This window comes from Diceros bicornis, chromosome 5, assembly GCF_020826845.1.
Source record: "Diceros bicornis minor isolate mBicDic1 chromosome 5, mDicBic1.mat.cur, whole genome shotgun sequence".
NCBI lineage: Eukaryota > Metazoa > Chordata > Mammalia > Perissodactyla > Rhinocerotidae > Diceros > Diceros bicornis.
Genome location: NC_080744.1, coordinates 29,314,430 through 29,327,971, shown reverse-complemented (window position 1 = coordinate 29,327,971; position 13,542 = coordinate 29,314,430). Strand labels below are relative to the sequence as shown.

The 13,542-nt window shown below is 38.0% G+C and overlaps 1 pseudogene; it reads left to right on the top strand.

Moving 5' to 3' along the window:
• Window positions 1-7,556: 7,556 nt before the first annotated feature.
• LOC131405526 (olfactory receptor 11G2-like) lies at window positions 7,557-12,774 on the top strand (annotated as a pseudogene).
• The last annotated feature ends 768 nt before the right edge of the window (window positions 12,775-13,542 follow it).

The window sequence follows — 13,542 nt, the reverse complement described above, 5'->3', positions numbered from 1 at the left end:
ATCAGTCAAAGAAGGGAAACAATGAAAATCAGAGCAGACATAAATGACATAGAGACTAAAAAAACAATAGAAAAAATTCATAAAAACAAGAGCCGGATCTTTGAAAACATAAAATTGACAAACCTTTAGCTAGACTCACCAAGAAGAAGAGAGAGAAGGCTCAAATAAGTGAAATCAGAAGTGAAAGAGGAAATAACGTATAATCTCACTCACTAAGTAGTAGATAATAACAACAAACAAACTTATAGAAACAGAGATTGGATTGGTGGTTACCAGAGGGGAAGTAGGGAGGGAGGAGAGTGAAAGGGATAATTAGGCACATGTGTGTGGTGATGGATTAATTAGTATTTGGGTGGTGAACATGAGAACATGATGTAATCCATGCAGAAATAGAAGTATAATGATGTACACCTGAAATTTATACAATGTTATAAACCAATGTTACCACAACAAACTAAAAAACAAAAACAAAAAAAGAAGCGAAAGGGGAGAATTTACAACAGACACCTCAGAAATACAAAAGATTATAAGAGAATAAGATGAAAAGCTATATGCCAACAAACTGCACAATCTGGAAGAAATGGATAAACTCCTATAATCATACAAGCTTCCAAAACTGTATCAAGAAGAAATAGAGAATTTGAATAGACCAATCACCAGTAAGGAGATCAAAACAGTAATCAAAAACCTCCCCAAAAATAAAAGTCCAGGACCAGAAGGCTTCCCTGATGAATTCTACCAAACATCCAAGGAAGACTTAATACCTATCCCTCTCAAACTCTTCCAAAAAATTGAGGAGTGGGGCAAGCTCCCTAACTCATTCTTCAAAGCTGACATTACCCTGATACCAAAACCAGAAAAGGACAACACAAAAAAAAGAAAATTACAGGCCAATATCACTGATGAACATCGATGCAAAAATCCTCAACAAAATACTAGCAAATCGCATACAACAATACGTTAAAAAGATTATACAACATGATCAGGTGGGATTTATTCTAGGGATGCAGCGATGGTACAACATTCACAAATTAATCAATGTGATACACCACATTTAATAAAATGAAGAATAAAAATCACATGATCATTTCAATAGATGCAGAGAAAGCATTTGACAAGATACAGCATCCATTTATGATAAAAACTCTGAATAAAATGGGGATGGAAGGAAAGTGCCTCAACATAATAAAGGCCATATATGACAAACCCACAGCTAATATCATCACAATGGTGAAAAACTGAAACCTATCCCTCTAAGAACAGGAACCAGACAAGAATGCCCACTCTCACCACTCCTATTTAATGTAGAATTGAAAGTCCTAGCGAGAGCAATCAGGCAAGAAAAAGAAATAAAAGGGATCCAAATTGGAAAGGAAGAACTGAAACTCTCACTATTTGCAGACTATATGATTTTGTATATAGAAAACCCTAAAGAATCCATCAAAAAACTTTTAGAATTAATAAACAAATATGGTAAAGTTGCAGGATACAAAATCAACATACAAAAATCAGTTGCATTTCTATACACTAACAACGAAGTAGCAGAAAGAGAAATTAAGAATACAGTCTCATTTACAATTGCAACAAAAAGAATAAAATACCTAGGAATAAACTTAACCAGAGGTGAAAAATCTGTACACTGAAAACTATAAAACATTGCTGAAAGAAATTGAAGAAGACAGAAATGGAAAGATATTCTGTGCTCTTAGATTGGAAGAATTAACATAATTAACATGTCCATACTTCCTAAATAAATCTATAGATTCAATGCAATCCCTATCAAAGTTCCAACAACATTTTTCACGGAAAGAGAACAAAGAATCCTAAAATTTATATGGAACAACAAAAGAGCCCAAATAGCTAAAAGAATCCTGAGAAAAAAGAACAAAGCTGGAGGTATCACACTCCCTGATTTCAAAATATACTACAAAGCTATAGTAAACAAAACAGCATGTTACTGGCACAAAAACAGACACACAGATCAATGGAATAGAATCGAAAGCCCAGAAATAAACCCACACATCTATGGACAGCTAATCTTCTACAAAGGAGCCAAGAACATACAATGGAGATGGAAAGTCTCTTCAACAAATGGTGTTGGGAAAACTGGACAGCCAGTAGACCCTTACCTTACACCATACACAAAAATTAACTCAAAATGGGTTACAGACTTGAATGTAAGACCTGAAACCATGAAACTTCTAGAAGAAAACATAGGTAGTACACTCTTTTACATCGGTCTCAGCTACATATTTTCAAGCACCATGTCTGACCAGGCAAGAGAAACAACAGAAAAAATAAACAAATGGGACTACATCAAACTATAAAGCTTCTGCACAGCAAAGGAAACCATCAACAAAATGAAAAGACAACCTAACAACTAGGAGAAGATATTTGCAAACCATACATCTGATAAGGGCTTAATCTCCAAAATATATAAAGAACTCATGCATCTCAACAACAAAAAAAGTAACAACCCAATTACAAAATGGGCAAAAGACCTGAACAGACATTTCTCCAAAGAAGATATACAGATGGCCAACAGGCACATGAAAAGATGTTCAGCATCATTAATTATCAGGGAAATGCAAATCAAAACTATGATGACATATCAACTCACACCCATCAGAATGGCTATAATTAACAAGACAGGAAACAAGTGTTGGAGAGGATGTGGAGAGAAGGGAACTCTCATACACTGCTATGTGGGAGTGCAAACTGGTGCAGCCACTATGTAAAACAGTACGGAGATTCCTCAAAAAATTAAAGATAGAACTACCATACGATCCATCTATTCCACTGCTGGTTATTTATCCAAACAATGTGAAAACAGACATGCATAAAGATACTTGCACCCCTCTGTTCACTGCAGCGTTATTCACAATAGCCAAGACGTGGAAGCAACCGAAGTGCCCATTAAGGGAAGAATGGATAAAGAAGATGTGGTATTTATATACAATGGAATACTACTCAGCCATAAGAAATGATGAAATCCAGCCATTTGTGACAACATGGATGGACATTGAGGGTATTATGCAAAGTGAAATAAGTCAGAGGGAGAAGGTCAAATACCGTATGATCTTACTCATTAAGTAGTAGATAATAACAACAACAAACAAACACATAGAGACAGAGATTAGGTTGGTGGTTACCAGAGGGGAAGTGAGGAGGGAGGAGGGTGAAAGGGATAATTAGGCACATGTGTGTGGTAATGGATTGTAATTAGTATTTGGGTGGGGAACATGAAAACATGGTGTAATCCCATGCAGAAATAGAAGTATAATGATGTACACTTGAAATTTATACAATGTTATAAACCAATGTTACTGCAATAAACAAAATAAATAACTAAATAGAGTTATATACCAAATAAATAAATAAAATGGTTTTATTTGGCCCTACATATCCACATTGATATTTTAATATTCTGCAACTTACATTTTTTAATTAGGACTTCGATGATTAAACATTGCCACTTGTTATCAGTGTTAGAGTTACTAGAAAGTTAAATCAACATCCTTTTGGAATATATGCCTAGAGTCCTATGTAATTATCTTGTTAAGCATGAGAGGAGAAGAAATGGGAGATAGAGTTGTGAGGATTTGGCTCATCAGATATCACAGATGTGAAGGAGCACTATACAGGCTTCTGCAGACTTACTGGAAACTCTTCAGAATAACTTATTTCATTGAGGCTAAAAAGCACATGTTTCACCTTTTAATATCTCTGACAGTTAGGTGCATCTTATAATTGACAGTGTGTTATAGTTTCACTGACAAAAATGTTTTCTTCTGTAGGGATGTATAAAATAGTGCCATGTCTTATGACTCATTGTGTTTTAACCTTGACGATATGTGATGCTTCATAAGAGGAGTACTAGCAGTGTGTTTGTTACTTTGTGAGGTTTTTCCTATGATTATATTAGGATGTGAAGGTAATATGTGTGAAATAATAGCACTTGAAATTTCAACTCTAAAATGCATTTCCTAATTCTCGTATTGAAAATGTGATTAAACTTTGATTGTTTTTTAATAATCATTTCATTTTTAAATATCTTAAATTCTCTGATTGTATACTTGTTTAAGCTATAAAACCTCCAAAAATTGTTTCACTAATGAATCCAAATGCCCGTCCTATCCTTTCTTGTTTCAAAATTTCTTGGACATACATGTGTCCTTTATATCTGTGGGAGGAAACCCACAGAGCTTGAACTTCTTCCATTCTCTCTTAAATGAACAGCAATAGTTCTGAGGTCTGCTTGGTGTTAAAGAATGCTAAAACTATGAATAATGTATTTAAATTTTACTGTTCATGAAAATACTTTGGGAAAAAAATACTGAACTAGACGGTTTTTAAAGTTCACATTCTTTAAAATGCCCTTTGGAGTAAATGCATAGATTTATAAATGACAAATCACTCCTTCAAGGACATGTAGTCATCAGAACCTATAAAGAGGTAAATTTCTTCTTTAAAAGTAAATTTGACATCTGAAAATAAAACTGGCTGCTGTGGAACATAAAAGAGCTGTGGGAACAGAGGAAGAAACACTGAGTCCAAACTGTCAAGTGCTCATCAGAGTCTACTCAAAGTTCTTGTTCATTTGTTTTTTTCTTTGTTTTTAAAATGGAAAGAAAACAAATGATTTTCAGGTATTGACCAGAGCTCATTGGTGAACACTAAACTGAGGAGCTGTACTAGTTTAGTTTCATAATTAGCATAAAGAAAACTAGAACACTTGCCCACAATCTAATATTTTCCAGTTATTATATGCAATGAAAAGGAGACACCAAATTAGGTAAAGCAGCAATGTTTTGTACTTTCTCCTAAAAAGTGGAGGGGTGGGAAACATGAAGAATATGTACGAATGAGATATTACAGACTTTTTTAAGAGTTAAATTGTTGTTGATGTTTCTGTTTCACAAACTTTCAAAATTAGCCTTTTCAAATAAAGCGAATAGTACTCTTAAAGAAACCATTATAACAAAAAGCACTCATCTGACAAAATTAATATTTAGACTGTCAAATAGTTTAATTGGAAAAAAAAAGTCTAACTGGTTTTTTGAAACTTGAAACAAATTTGCTTATCCAAACAGCTGTAAATGGTATCTAGGCCATAATGTAGCTGCCCCTCTGTCTTTGTGGGTCTCCTCAGAAGAAAATCCTGAGACTAGGATTCCAGTGCAGGTAGTTCCTTTGGGTCATGAAGGGAACACTGACAGAGAAAAAAGAAACGAAGAAGAGAAGTCTTCTGACAAAGGGTGCCATGTCAAGCCAGCTATCACTGTAGGTCACTGGAGCTAATCCCTCTGGAGAAGTTCCAGGTAGTCAAGTAGACATTCCAGAGTTATCCTCCTATAGGGGCAAGGAAGCGGCAATATTGATCTGTCAATTCCCTTCTGTCCATAATTGAGGGATTCTGGGGAGTGTGGAGGTCATTAATTTCCTAGCACTTCTGGCTTGAAATGTTGAAGGACAGGCAAGCCAAGCAGGTTTTGCAGTTAGAAAATAAACTTAGGGAAATAAATGCAGATGCTGGCAGTAGCGCCAGAGTGGAAAGAAGGAGGAAATATGGAGAGGATATAGACAGGGAGCCAATGACCTCTGTTACACTGTTCTAATGCCACCTCCAAGAATTCTGTGAGAAAATATCTGTGCTGAGGGGAACAATGAGGGGAGAGGCTAAGAAAGAAAAGGAAGACAAAAGGGACACTTCATAAAATAGCTCTCTACATCCAGATGAGTAAATTAATCTCCCAGGTCCCTCATTCCACAGGCCTTACCTCTCCCACTGCCAGTCCTCAATGTAGAGTGTTCTTGTCTACTTTCCAGAGGGTTAAATTATTCACTCAACAAAAGTAACTGATCTTCCATTGTGTGTCTCAGTAACATGGTGTGGCTGTGACACAAGGACATCTGCAAGAACTGGTGGGGAAAAGGTAAAACAACAACAACAGTAATGATAATAAAAGGTTCGGGCTGAACTGCAGAGGTCTTTGTCCGCCAGTTTTGATTTTTATGTTGTGGACAGAGGGAAATATCAAAGCTATTCAAACAAGGAAGTGAAACGAACTGATTAGTTTTTGAGATGAAACTCCCTCCACACTTGGGGATAGACAGACAGAGAATGAGTTGTGCTAAAGACCTGCACCTCCACCGGGGATGAGGAAAGCTTAGAGCCCAACTCCCAGATGCAGTTGCTGCAGTGCAGTGATGGAACACCCTGCTCTGGCCTCTCTAGGACCTGGGAAGTGTGCCTTAAGAGGCACCTGCTTGAGACTCACACAGCCACCACAAACATGAAAGGAAAAGATCTATAAGAAAGGAGGGTGGTCCTGGAAGGAGACTGATTCCTGCTGTAACTGTACACCCCTCTATGCCTGAGGTCCCATCACACCTCCAGCTCATCTCTACTTCTGGAAAATCAGAGAAGGCTCTGTCTCAAATTGGAACCACTAACCAGAGGTTCAGAAAATAGCTTCATGCATCGCAGCCACAACACCCTGTGTTAGTAATAGACTTTTGCTTGGGCACCTGGTAGGTGCCCTAAGTGGGCTTAAAGATTGATTAGATCTCATGCTGTCCCTGAGAGATTTGGGAAAGGTAATATTTTTCTAATCTACTGAAAACAAAGGCAATAGGCATCAGGGTCTCTGGAGAAGTCAAGCCCCAGCGAAAGGGAAGAACTAACATAGAACAGTCTCCTGACACTCTTCTCATTCCAGAAGTGGTAAATTGATCCTCATGGAGCAGGGCTCAGTCCCTTGAGGCTCTGCTTATAATCCCTCTATCCTCCAGCAAACACTGAGAAATCTTCACCCTGTATCTGGTCCCTCACTCCTTGATGTTTATTGTAGAGGGGACAACCTCTCCTCTCCAGGAAGATCAAACACTGTCAGAGAAACTTCAGGTTTGGATTCCCCTCTTGTCCATGAAAGGAGATGATGTAATGCTTGGAGGAGAAAATAAACATTACAGAGCTAGAAAAACTACTACCCTCTGAATAAGGCTGCCTTTTCTTTGCTGCAGCTATATATTATATGGTGAACAATTCCCAAACATTACTGTGTGCCAGACCTTAGACAAGCACTTCCACATATGTTATCTCCCTGAGTCCTCAGCCCTTTGGAGAAAGTGTTATGGCACCCATTTTACAGCTGAAGGAACTGGGAAATAGTTTATATAATTGACTTGACAAAGTTTCCACGATTGGTCAGGTTTGAGTTATAACTCAAACCTCAGGCTCCTTACCCCAAACCCTCTGCTTTACTACTATGCCTTAGCTGCCTACTACTTTTCATAAATGGGAAAGTTGTTCTTATTTTTAAGAGATTTGCAGAAGTGGGACAGGGGTAACAATCTCTTGTCAAGATCAAATGAAGCAGATGGATGTTCTGCTGTGAGAGCAGGCCAATAATCCTTCCACACCATTGTGCCTTCTTGGACTAGTCTTGGGAAAAAGGTAAAATATCAGAGAAATGTCTTTCTCTCATCTTATATATTATAGCTCAGAACCTGGCTAACCTAGACTGGGGCTATCCCGACCTTTCCAAGACATAATGGGGGTAAGAGAGTAGTTTATTGTGCTTGGCTTTGTTAATTGACTCAGTCCAAGTATCCTCTAAACATAACACAGCTTTGACACCATTGTATCCACATTTATGCTCCTCCCGTGCCACAGCATTTTCTGCAGCTGATTCAGGGGAATCTTCCTGCTACTTTGGACAGCTTTGCCTTGTGCCAAGGGAACAATATCACTGCTCTCTGTACAGAGTATCCAAGTAATAAAAGGTGAGTAATAATACAGTCTTGTTAGAAAGCTTTTTTTTCTCACCCACTGTCAATTTAGTTAGGTAAAGCACGAAATTGTGATAGCACACAAAGAATCATTTTTCACACGCCTCTTGTTTCCTAGGGCAGCTTTCTCAGATCTCAAAGTTGGAGAATTGTCCAGAGAGAGAGTTGGCCTGGATCTTTTGGTTTCATGTGTAAGTGACAAACTATCCCACTGATATTTTCATTTGAGAGATAAAAGTAACTGAAATATCATCTCTAGATCTATAAAGTCTTGATATCACGTATATTTGTGATATAGTAGGAATAAGAGGAAGCATTTTATGAGGAAAAGTGATTAAAAATCATATAATCCAACTCCCTTTTCATATAAAGAAAACAATGTTACACAGATTAAAAGTTTCCACTAGAGCCACTAAGCAACTTTGCTGCAAGGCTGAATCTGGAATTTCCATCCCACCCTGTCTCCTACTTCAACATCCAAAGCTGCAGGACCATAATTATCTTTAACAGTCAGAGAGAAAACCATCTGAGGTGGGACATGTTCTACCACCCAGAACATTCAATGTCCCATTACTTCCTTTGAATGGAATTCCTCTCAAGTCTGGGCCAACATTCTGGTAGCCTCAGGTCATTTGGAGCCTCTCTTGTATATTTCATTTCCTACAATTTAATCACACAGGTTTTTTGAAGTTCAAATGAAGTAATTGGTAAAAATCTATTGATCTATCATCCATCTATATTCTATGTTTGTAACAGTATAAACAATCATTTATTTGACAAATATTTACAAAATACCGATTATCTGCCTCAGACTGTGCTGGACACTGGGGGTAAAGAATGAACATAAAGACAACAAGAACAAAGACCCTGATCCGGGAAAGTACTTGGCTGTTTCCAGAAACTAAAAGAAGGTCAATGTTATATTACTGAAATATTGTTTGGAGGAGGGAAGGTGTGCATGCATGAGTGTGTGTGTGTCTTTACACAGAGATAGAGAGGCAAATCCTGATGTCTTTGGACACTCATTTTTGTCATTTAACTGAAAGCTGGCCAAACAGATCTGTTAGCTCAGCAGAAGAACAGGCTGATTCCAGCTGCTGACTTCTAGAGGTCCCCTCCCTTTCCAATAAGGTCGCTTGCTGGACCAAGAAGCTTCCATAGTTCACCAGTCAAATGGATGGTCCTTGTTTTCCTGTCCCCATAAATGCATAAAACTAGGTTCAGCAAACTATGGCCAATGGGTCAAATCTGACCTGCTGCCTGGTTTTCTATCACCAGTGACCTAAGAATTTTTACATTTTTAATTTAATTTTAAAAATCAACATAAGAAATACATTCTGTGACACATGAAAGTGATATGAAATTCAAATTTCAGTGGACATAAAGTTTTATTGGAATATAGCCATGTGCATTCATTTGGGTATTGTCTATGGCTGCTTTCACACAACAGCAGAAGTGAGTAGTTGAGACAGAGACTATATGTCCCGCAAACATAAAGTATTTAAGAAAAATTTTGCTGATCCCTGGTGTAGAGCATTACAGAAGCGGATCCGTCTCAACTGAAATACTGGCTAACATGGGAATACTCCAAATACATACACTTCCCAGGGGGATCAGGAGAGCACAGGGGATGGTGTGCACCCTGCTAGCCCTCTACTTGTCAAACCCTATTTTATATTTGCAGTGCTTATGTGAGTGGAGTGTGTGTGCCTCTTTTGCCCATCAGTGTGTTTCTGTGTGTGTGCACATCTGTGTGTGTGTGTGTGTGAGAGAGAGAGAGAGAAAGAGATGTGTGTATTTGATTAATAGAATCAGGAGATGAGGTTGGAGATGCTAAGAGGGGTCAAACCAAAGAGCCAATTTGGAGATTTTATTCTATTCTAAGTGTATTGGGAAGTTTGTGTGCAAGAGAAGGGACTGATCTGATTTTCTTTTTTAAAGAGTCTCTTTGGCTGTGGCATGGATAACTGGTAGTAGAGAGGCCAGGATGGAAACAGGCATCGGTCAGGACAGCATCACAGTGGTCCAGGGGAGAAAAGATGAAGGCTTGAACCAGAAAGGAGTGGACATGAGGCTTATTTTAGAGACAAACTAACAGAAATTGTTGATGAATTAGATGTGAGGGTAAAGGAAAGGTAGGAAATACTACACTGAAATAAGTTCCACTAGAAAAAAATTCTTAACATTTAATCCAAGGGGTCAATTGTTAGATTGTCAAGCAGATACTTACTCCTAAAATGAAATTTCGAGAGCACCAGTAAAACAAGCCTGGTCAAAAATACCTAATCATTACTAGTAACAATGCTTTTAATTGATCATAATAAAGTTTCCTTCCTGAATATGTACTAGATTTATAGACTTAATTTTTTGTAGAATCCATCAAGAACCTTTACACATAGCAGAATTCTTGTTTTGTGTCCCTGTTTTTATACATTAGCAATCGATGGGCTCATGGTGACTCCAATGTAACTTTGAAAACACACTACAAAGGCCAAGATATGCTGCAAAAAAGCCTAAATGCCTAATGTCCTTGATCATGAGTGAAGCTGGGACAGACGGACTTTAAAAAAATGTTAGACTCTTCTGCTGTCTGCTTTCAACTCCCCTTTATGAAAGATAAATATGTGGTCTCAGAAATTTATTGGGCCCCTAGACAAATAACTTCAAAAGCAGAAAAGAAAAGACTCATAGGAAATGGAAGTTCATAATGCAGGTACCATAACCTAGCCTATCTTCCCCCAACCAACAGTGGAGTCCACTAAATAGGTTCAAGTTATATAGATTAAAATGGAGTCTGGCAGATCTGTGGAGATTTTATTGGCCCCAAGCATCCCTCATGCCATGGGAATCAGGGAATCTTGAGCTTAAAATGACCCAGAAATGATTTTAAAAGAACATGTATTGTGTTATAATTATTCCTCAGTCTTCTCCCCACAACCACTGAAATTGTATTCCTCCTCCAACACAACACTCTAAGCACCCACACCTATACTTGAGAAGGGGTGTTAGCTTGCTGCTGCCACCTTTTGCTCTCGGTCCTACAGGTTTCTCAGAACTTGAATATTCCTAGTAAGAAATAGTTAGACACCCTGGGTCCCTGGCCAGATTTCAAGAAGCAAAATATGAATTGAACACAGAAGAAGGAGTGGAGAACACAGACATCCTCCATATTGATCATTTTACAATTATTTACAGAGGGTTCTAATTGAACCCAAGGCTTGAGTGCAGATTTGTTAAACAAAGGTAGTCTACCTTTATCTTTAGCTCTCCATCCCCTGCAAAGCTACTGCTATTTAGAATTCCGTGTTACCACTAATACTCATAGTTTGTATTATTGGAATAGAATTATATCTGTAACCATAGACTGGGCAAATTCATATCACTTTTCCAGGTAAGCACAGCCCTGTTTTAATATGGCCTATATTTAATTCTTTACCCTTGGTCTATGGGTGGATGGCTAGAATTGCTGTTTTAAGACAATAGAAACTAAGGCAAATTTCCTCTTGTTGATTATACTGTTTTACACATGAAATTGGTATATAATATTATTAAATTGATAAGTTAATCATTGAGTTTGAAATAAGGCTAGTTTCAGAAGTCATATAAAAGAATGAATTCAAAAAGTTCTCTGAGCTCTTGTTACAAAACTACATATTTTCACTCAGTTTCTACCACAATTGCAGTGATGTTACCTCTTCTGAAAATGGAAGAAATTCCATTTTTATGAGAATGGATAGATAGGCACATAGATAGATGATAAATAGATTATTAATTATTTAGTTGAATATAATCTTCAAACACCTCTACAGCAATCTCCTTCAAGAACTTATCAATTCTAACCAAAACTCTTCTTGAGTCTGCAGTAAAAATGTGAATGAGAATAAAAAAGCAATCCAGGTCAATATTTCAATTTTAAAGAAAAAAGTAGCTCTTCATATATGTCTTTATTTTCTTTCTCAAGATGGTTTAATATAAATCTGGGTCTCCATCTCTCTATACAGAGTCATTTGATATTTGCTGGTCCTTTCACAGCTCACAGACCCGTGAAAATCTCCAACACCCCAAACAACTCCAGCACTATCACTGGCTTCATCCTCCTGGGCTTCCCTTGCCCTAAGGAGGAACAGATCCTCCTCTTTGTGCTGTTCTCTATTGTCTACCTCCTGACCCTCATGAGCAATGGTTCCATCATCTGTGCTGTGCTCTGGGATCAGAAACTCCACACCCCCATGTACATCCTGCTTGCCAACTTCTCCTTCCTGGAGATCTGCTATGTCACCTCCACTGTCCCCAACATGCTAGTCACCTTCCTCTCTGACACCAAGGTCATCTCTTTCTCTGGGTGTTTTCTCCAGTTCTACTTTTTCTTCTCCTTGGGTTCTACAGAATGCTTTTTTTTTGGCTGTTATGGCATTTGATCGATACCTTGCCATCTGCCAGCCTCTCCATTACCTCACTCTTATGACTGGACGTCTCTGCACCAATCTTGTGGTCAGCTGCTGGGTACTTGGTTTCCTCTGGTTCTTGATTCCCATTGTCATCATCTCCCAGATGTCCTTCTGCAGATCCAGGGTTATTGACCACTTCTTGTGTGACCCAGGTCCTCTTCTAGCACTCACTTGCAAAAAAGCTTCTGGGGTAGAACTTGTCTTCTCTACTTTAAGTCCTCTGCCCCTCATCGTTCCCTTTCTCTGCATCATGGTGTCCTATGCTCTGGTCCTACAAGCTGTACTGAATGTCCCTTTAGCACGTGGGAGAAGAAAGGCTTTCTCCACTTGTGGGTCTCATCTGGCTGTAGTTTCACTATTCTACTGCTCAGTACTGGCCATGTATGGGAGCCCTACAACTCAGCATAAATCTGGAATGCAGAAGATTATGACTCTCTTTTATTCTGTTTTGACCCCACTCCTTAACTCTGTGATATATAGTCTTAGGAACAAAGATATGAAAAAGGCTCTGCAGACATTTCTGGGAATATAAAATGTGTTCATCAAAATGGCTCTTGGGCAATTAGAGCCCAGAAGTATATTTAACTTACTTACAAACATTTACAAAAATTGTATTTAACTTGTTTTCAGGTCAAAAGAAAACTTGTTTTATTCAGATAATTGTTCATCCTAGTATTGACTAAACCCTCAATCACCTGTGAGCATGTGTCTGCTGTTTATTTGTTCTCTTGGTTCTTGATCATTTGGCCTGTTTCTTACCATGCCTCAGTTCTTTTAATTGAATGCTAAACATTATATTTAAAAAATTGTAAAGAAAAGTAGTTTAGTAACTCAATAAAATTTAAGTTTTCTTCTAGCAATTGACAGAGTAGAGGCAGATCACTTTGATCTCATGTAAGGACTGTTTTTGGGTGTTGTAAAAATAGTCTACACCAGTCCTGCTCTTACTTCTGGAATGTGTTCCTTAGTCTACTGTAACCAATGGCCCTCAAGTACCAGTTTGACTGACCCCATCTTATCAAGAGAGTAATGAAGAAATTTTTTCTTTCGGAAAATTTGCAAAGTCGTTAGCCAGAGCTTGCACAGAAGAATAAATCTTGACCTGAAATGATCGCAAAACTAAAGATTCTCCTCCCCCTGGAACCAAAGGACTGGGACATGACCAGAACATAAAAGTCAGACACTTAACAGAAGCGAGTAGGCTGTCATTCAGGAAGATTTGGTGTTAAAATTCCTTCCCCACCTTAGCATAAATATTTAGACCCTCATCATAAATGTTTTGACCCTTACCATAAATGTT